The sequence below is a fragment of the Vigna unguiculata genome, chromosome 10 (assembly GCF_037176805.1).
Source record: "Vigna unguiculata cultivar grain cowpea cultivar isolate G323 ecotype 2 chromosome 10, ASM3717680v1, whole genome shotgun sequence".
Classification (NCBI taxonomy): Eukaryota; Viridiplantae; Streptophyta; class Magnoliopsida; order Fabales; family Fabaceae; genus Vigna; species Vigna unguiculata.
The window spans coordinates 8,940,156-8,948,812 of NC_140801.1; positions in this window are offsets into that span (position 1 = coordinate 8,940,156).

An 8,657-nucleotide genomic window follows, 5' to 3' on the forward strand; every position below is an offset into this window, starting at 1 on the left:
TACTATCTGCTCATTGTATGGTACAATCAGGTCCTCGGAGAGGTTCATCCTCTAGAAAGTCTTCCAGTATAGGATGTTGACAAAGCTTCCCTGATCGACCAACACCTTCCCGATCCCATACTCGGCCACCTCTATCGAGATAACCATCGGGTCATCATGATCGGGATCAGGCGCCTTGAAGTCGTCGTCCGTGAATGTGATGGGAGGCATCGAGCGAATCTTCCTCTCGACCAGATGAACCGACTTCAACGCCCGAACGTGCCTTTTGCGAGCTGCGGAGCTCGACCGTCCTCCGGCGAACCCTCCGGAGATGGTATTGATGTAACCCCTCAGGGGTCTATCATGGCTACGACTGCGGCTCCTTCTTGGACTCCGATGTGATCGGGATGGTCCTCTCCTTCGTTTCTCACGCTCGGACTCCCTTTTCTTCTCAGATCGGGATGGGGGGACTCTTCTCATCGGGCTTCGGTTCCTCACCGGACTCCGCGGGGGACGATCTTGTCGAATGTATTTCTTCAAGTGTCCCTGCCGGATGAGCTCTTCTATTTTGTCGCGGAGCGTGTGGCACTCTTTGATGGTATGCCCGATTGTCCGATGGTACTGGCAATGTTTACTACCGTCGGCATCGGGTGGCGGAGGCTTCTTCCTAATCGCGGGGAGCGAATCGGCGCTGAAGGCCTCTTGCAGGATCCTGGCCTGGGGAACAGCCAGAGGAGTGTAAGTTGTGAACTTTGGTGGCTTCCTTTCGGTGGGTCGGGCTACGGGTTTGCTCGGTCTAGGCGCGATCGGTTTTGGGAGTGCAGCATCCTCCTTCTCCCTCTTCTTTACCCTAAACTCCTGCATATCTTCCATCTGTATGAATTTGGCCGCGCGTTCCCTCATCTCCTCCATCGTCTTCGGTTTCTTACGGCTTATCTTGTCCGCAAAAACTCCCGGCTGGAGTCCATAAGAGAAGTGATGTCGCGCGATCTCGTCGCTGAGACCTTTTATCTTGACCGACATCCGATTATACCGATCTAGGTAACTCCTCAGCGATTCCCCATCCTCTTGTCGGATGTTCACCAGATTATCGACCGTCAGAATGGCCGGTTTCAGGGGCGCGAACTGTGTGCTAAACCTTGCCTTCAAAGTGGTGAACGAGTCAATACTACCGGCCGGTAGCTCGGAGAACCACTCCAACGCCTCCCTAGTCAACAAAGTTGAGAAGACTCGGCACCAGATGGGGTCGCTGACGGCGTGAAACATCATCTGATGCATGAAGACCCGCATGTGATTGTCTGGGTCGGTCGTGCCGTCGTAATTGTCAAATGTCGGCATTTTCCACTTCTCCGGTAGCGGCGTCTCCAAAATATACGAAGTAAAGGGGGAGGATCCCGACGCGGGGATCGGTTGGCGCGATGGGCGGCCCCCGTCGTTTGCCCCTGAGCTCTCCGCCACCGTGCGTGACGGATTTCCCCTTGAAGCCTGTGTCTTCTCAATCCGAGCTGGCTGTGATTGCTCGTGTCCTGTAGGGGGGAGGTGGCTCTCTACCCGTTCGACGTCCCTGTGCTGCTGTACACGACTTAACCTGTTTGGGTCGGGTACGGTAGGCGTCGACGGGATTCCTTCTTCCTTCTGCCTTAGGATGGCATTCTCCTCTCGTAAAATCTGCATCTGCGCTTCATAATTCCTCTGCATCTCATCCATCCTCTGCTGCATCATCCTTATCATTTCTCTAGTGTCCGCTTGATCATCAGCCACTCTTCCTCCGTCCATGTTGCTGTTTCGGTTCCTCGTGGTCACCATATGGGTATATTCTCAAAGAAGACTGCTCGGCCCCACGGTGGGCGCCAAAATATTTCGGGGTAGGGACCGAGTGCCTGCTAAGAACCTCTTCGACCTGCGCTGCCTTCTTCCACTCCTGTAACTTCAGCGAAATCCACTCCTAAGCTCGATCGGCTGAGATGACGATCGGGGGTACCTGTCTAAAATACTCCGATGCTTAGGTATTACACGTACTTGTTCGATCGACCGATATGCCATCGAGGGTTCGTGTCGCTCGACCAGGTGCAACCGATGGACCAGTGGGCATGAACATGATTTGTTCATGACTTACTTGTTTAACCGTTTGACCGAGAGTCTTATAGTTTAATGATCGCCTGGCTGGTTGATTGAGCCCATTCGACCGATGGTCTAACAACTTATTCTTAGGCCGTTTGACCGTTCGATGTAATAGTTTTTCAACATTGGCCGATGGGCCTAAAAATTAAATTTGGCCGCTTGACCGAAGGACATATAGTACAATATTATATTTTCTTATGAACTATCTCCATGTTGTCATCCACAATCTTTGACAAGACCATAAAGTGAGTGTGCACATTTCCATCATTTTTTTATGTATGGTCGTATGGTTTGAATCCATGTTCTCATTGTTCTTCTATTTCATCTCCTCTATGTGAATTTTGAGGTTACTAATTATTGAGGACGAATCTATCTAATTGTCGAAAAATTCTGATATAGTTTGAAATTTTTTCAATAACATAAACCTTTGTGACTTAGGAAAAGTTTTACGTGAATGAAGAGTGTTCTTTCCAAAACTATGAAAGTCTATGGAGGAACTAATGGGGTAGAACCTTTATACCTGTACTTTACAAGTTGAATAATGAATTTCAATAAACAAAGAGCTCAATCAACGAGGTATATATTGGAATAACTCATCCACTTGTAAAGTCAAAGAGATAAAAAATGAGAGTAAGTATAATATAAAATAGAAGAACATGTATGAAAAAGAAATAATATAACAAATTTTTTTTTGTCAATAAGCTTCATTAACGTGCACAGTAGTGATATTCAAGCAATATAAAGTCTTATATATATATATATATATATATATATATATATATATATATATATATATATATATATATATATATATATATATATATATATATATATATATATATATATATATATAATCTAACGAGCACAGTGTGAAATTCAAGTATGTATATATAGCAGTCTCAACGAAACTCCCACATTGCATTATTGTTCTAATTAAAAGAATTATATATATTTTTATATGAAGTGATAATTAATGCAAAAAATTTCGAAGATATTTATGCATAGGTATGAACCTGATAGAATATACTTATATAATATCAAAATTATATTCTTAATATCTCAAATAGATACACCATGTTTAATTTATTGAGTAGAATAAGTAACAAAATTGCTTTGCGATACTTTTCACGTGCGCAAGTAATTTATATAAAACTCTTACATTCAAATCCTTCAGTATTATTGTTCTAAATAGGATTATTCATATTTATATAAACAGATAGTTAATGCAAATTTTTTTCTCTATATAAAAGCAAGGGGTTATAATTACTAAAATGTTTAGGAGACACGAATTTTAATATAGCTAATTTTGGAATTACAAAAAATTATTTATGGGGTTGTTTTGGTTGACATTATGATAACACATTAAGACATAATTATTACGTGCTGCATGAGTAGGTTATATTTGTTTCTAGTTGATGAAAGTGTTATACCGGAATATGAAATATTTTCTTTCATTTATGTTTCAGCTGTTCATATTTTAAATTGTAAAAGACTATTTAAGTTGAGCTTACCTTTAAAATAAGATTTTGTGAATAATCTTAGTATTAGTAGGCACATTTATTAATTAGTTTTTTCTCATATCATGGAAATAAAAATTTAAATAAAAACGTTATGAAAATTTATTTAAAGAGTTGTTCAATTTTAAGATTGTAAATGGGTATTTGATGCTATTTGTTATAAAATGGCTATTTGTTGAATATTAAATTTATATTATTTTTCTTAAAGATATCATTTGACAGACTACATCACTATTTAAAACTACATATTTTTTTTGTCAATTTTGTTTTAATTTTTTTAAATGCTTATAAATTTTGTTGTAAAAAAAATTGCAAGAAATTGCTGTCAATTTTTCTATAAAATATTTTGTATTAAAACACTTTTCACAACAAATTTTATAAAAAATATTTGAGAATTTTATAAGTTTGTAGGAAATAATTATCTACGAAGAAATTATCTGTCAATTAAAATTATGAAAAATTACAAATTTTATTTTTTGCAATTTTTTTTTAATTTTTATTTTATTTACTTTTCATTATATTATTTTTATTTATTTTCCTGCTTCTTATTAAAATATGATTTTTGGAATCCTATATTGCGATGTTTATTATATGAGGCATTCAAATCGTTTTATATTATAATTGCCTATGTTTTAGGCTTACTTTCAGGGATAGTCCATGGGAGAAGTTGAATCAATTTGTATTTTAACTACTGCAAATCTCTTGGATCTAAGCCAAGGTAGGTATGGAAACCAAAATAAAATTGGAGAGAAAAAAATGTATCAATTTACCTTGTTAGAGCCAGCTTGAATATAATGCTTTCGGCTTTAAATGCGGCAGGAAAAGGCTCATCATCTTATATAATATAATAAGTGAGGGATAGTCGTCATTGGAAATAAGGCACTTTTTTTGTTCATATATATATATATATATATATATATATATATATATATATATATATATATATATATATATATATATATATATATAATATTTTTTCTTGTTTTCTACATTATCGTGATATATTTACATTGGTTTTTTTTAATGTTCTTATTGTTTATAAACTAGACCGAAAGAGTGTTTGTGTATTTGTGACACAAGGTTTGTGTGTGATGGGGAAAACAACAACAAACAATATACCAGAGAATGCAGCGGATATAATTTCCCTTAACTTGCAAGAATCTATGAGGAGCAATAATCAAAGAGCAGCAAGATTTTTAAAGTGGAAAACCCCTCAAATCAAGGGTAAAAACCACGAGTCGTCCAGACCAAAGAAATAGCTCTACTATGATCAACAAGAGTACAAAAGAGTCTCAATCAATAGCACAAATTAGTGCCAACACCCAATCAAATAACAAAGCAACAAAGCTTTCAAATAGAGAAGAACAAGAGGGGAAAACCTCTACAAATCACTGCTGCAGTGCGAAATTAATATCTCCCAACTCAGACCTCGTATCAAAGATCCGACCGGTCAGAATGAAGAGGAATGAGTTCCAAACCTGCTGTAAAAATTTCAGCCCGATCCAACGGTGAACGAATCCGCAGCGCCGAATTTACTGTGACAGCTATGTGAAAAACGTGAACAGAATTTTCCCTCTACCTCTCCCTCTATGTGTTAGGGCTTTCAGTGTATTCTGACTCTATTGTTCTGCCTCTCTCTTTATTTTATAGCCTCCTCTCCACTAGGTTTAAGTGAGACATGGACTTCTCAAATTTTGGGCATTTTCTCCACATAGGAAGGGAGCCCAATACCCAACAGTGTGTTTGTATATTTACTTTGATTTCATTTATACTATTTTTTATTGAGTTATGTGTTTATTTTATTTTAAACATTTGAACAAGGTCATGTTAGACATCATGATTAACTTTGACATTTTAATTATACTGACACTTAAGAGTTCATCATTTGCTATCACATGAAAATTTATTAAAATAAAATAAAATAAAATAATACAAAAGCATGAGAGACCACACCAAATCCATGATAAAAATTATACTTCACGAAACATAGGCAAAATATACGTCTTGTGAAAAAAATCTAAATAAATATATGGAGTTAAAACATTAAACTACTTATATTGTTCTTTATGATTAAAAACTAAATTATCAGTACAACGATTTTCTTCACGAAAAACATGAGTAACTTTGAACTGCATATGCTTACAAAAATAAAAGTATTGATGTCATCCCTTCTAAGACTCCAAGAAACTACTCGTTGATCCAAAAGACCATGAAAGACCAAAGAAGAATCACACTCCAACAAAAGCTTTTGAAAGCCTTCTGACCAAACATGCTCCAAAGCATAAATGACCCTCATAAATTCAACATAAATATAAATTTGTATCCCTAAAAACACTGAAAATCTTGTTCAATAGTGTACTTATTTGTTATTTGTGGGACATGATTTGTGTATTTATATTGGTTTTTGTAAATCATTTAATTGCTTAAATTCTTACTCTCTTCTAAATATACACCAAATAAAATATCTTTATTTATTTTAAATACAATTAGTAATAGATTTAATTCAATTTATATGTTATTCTTTAAGTGAGTTTATTCTATTTTTTGCATTCCTTTTCATTAAGTTGTTTATGCAGTCACTCTCTTTTAAATACAAGCATGATAAAATGTCTCTATTCTATTTTAAATGCAATTACTACTATTTACTCAATTTTTTTCTAGTCACTTTGTTATAAATACAAGTTGCAATTTTAAATATAAGTTCCTTTTGCTTTAAATATGCATTGTATTTAAAATGTTGTTTCCTTTACTTTGATAATTGTGATGGTGTTTATGTTAATTTGTTTTATGTGAATTTGAGATTGAAGTAAATATAAAATCTTAAGATCTTAGTAAGACATAAGGAAAAGTTAACACCTAACATATTAATGGTCTATGAATACACATTACTAAAAAACTTGGAATTTATGACGACTTATTATGACAATTATAATTCATTCGTCATAATAAGTGTAATAGTGACAAAATTGTAAATATGATAAGACTTTGTATGCCAATTATCACTAGAATCGACATAAAAAGTAGGAGCGGTGACAATCTTTATAATAAAGTACAAGACTTTTTATGTTAGTTATACCCATAATAGACATAAAAAGTGCAAACATTGACAATTATAATAAATTACAAGAATTTCTAAGCCGGTTATACCCAGAACAGGCATAGAAAGTGGGAATGATGCCAAATTTTGTAATAAAGTACACAACTTTCTATGTTGGTTATCACAAGAACCCGCCATAATATCTTTAATTTCCTTCTTCCCTCCCAACCTTCTCGCATTGCACTTCACACTCCTAGCTCTCCTCCTTTCTGCACCTTCTTTTCCCCCTCCTCGCCTCCTTGCTACAGTTTACTCTCTTGCTCTCACAAGGCCACTCTCACTCTCGCAACTATCTTGTTTGGTAAGTGGGTGCTTTTCTCTCATTTAGAATTTTCTTCATTCCTTCTATCTCTCTCTTGATCAATATTTAGGTTTCCAGAATCTCTTGCACAACTTCACCATCATCTGCACAAACATGTCACTAGGGCTCTTCATCTCCTTTAACCCATGTGTCATCACTTTGCTCAAAGAAGTTTTCCTTGTACTCTTCGACAATAACAAGGTCCAAAAGCTTAACATCCTCAACAACACCTTCATGCCCTTCACAAACAAAGCCTAACCATTATCTCATCAAGGGCTTCTTCAACGAAGCCTTCACCCAATGAAAAGACACCTTTCTCCCACTCTTCTAAAAATGCCTCCATGAGTCATTCATGAAAATCGAAGAGCAATAAAGCCTTTACTACTTTGTTGTTGTGCCTTTGGTATTGAAGTAAATGTAAAAACTCAAGGTCTTTGTAAGATTGAAGCAAAAGGTAAGATGAAATGTTATCTATCTTTTAATATAATTTATGATTCAAGCATTCTTTTGAAATTGGATGATTTTGAATTTTTTTAATATAGGTTTATTTTGTTCCAAAACATATCGCATTATCGTGGTGGTGTTTTATAAGAACATGCTTTTGTAAGTTTGAGAAAAAATCTAATGTAAAACCTTAGAGTTTTAGTAAAACTGAAGCAAAAGACAATATTTAACATACTATATTTGAATACAAATTTTTATTCTCACATTCTTTTTGGAGTTGAGTGGCCTTTAACTTTTTGATATATACTACTATAGATACGACTTTTCACGACGGTTAAAAAACACTTGTTACAACAATTATGGACCCGTCGTTGTAACATTCATTGTTAAAAGTATAAGGGAATCAATGACAATTGTTAGAACCGTTGTCAATTTTCATACATAACGACGACGGTTTCAAAACTCATCATTATAACTCGTTGTGTCAAAACTTGTCTTGTTGTTAGTGCACTAACCGTCATTATAATACAATAATGTATAAAATAAATAAATTTAGATTTAATGTACCACGATGGGTATCCCATAACCGTCATTGAATTAGATCTATAATGATGGTTAGGGTAAAAATCATTGTTATATGTGACTAGTTTTTTAAAGGAATTATTTGCAATTTAAAATTACAACAAAACCTATAGAAACTTCAACACAAAAGGCAGTTCAAAATCATTTAGAGGTCCAAAGACAGTTCAAAATATTAATAAATCTCAAAATTGTTACATATAACTAACTAATATATATATATATATATATATATATATATATATATATATATAAGTATTATAAATTAACTCTAACTCTAACTAACATCTAGACAAAAAATACTTTGCCCACACTTGTTAAACATAAGTTAATGCATTTGAATCCATTGGACTTGGGTCACTAAAATTATGCAAAAGTTAGTTGAAGTTAATATTATTTGATATGAAAATTAGTTGAAGTTAAAATTAGTACATATGAAAATTAACATATTACCTCATCCCAACCACTTTGATAACCAGCTTGGACAATTGTTGTCATCCATTGCATGACGTAATAGTCACATTCTTAGCTCCCAATTTGTTTATTGCACTACACTCATAGTAAAACTATTTGGATAAATTATACAAAAAGTAAATGAATGATACAATATAAATACCTA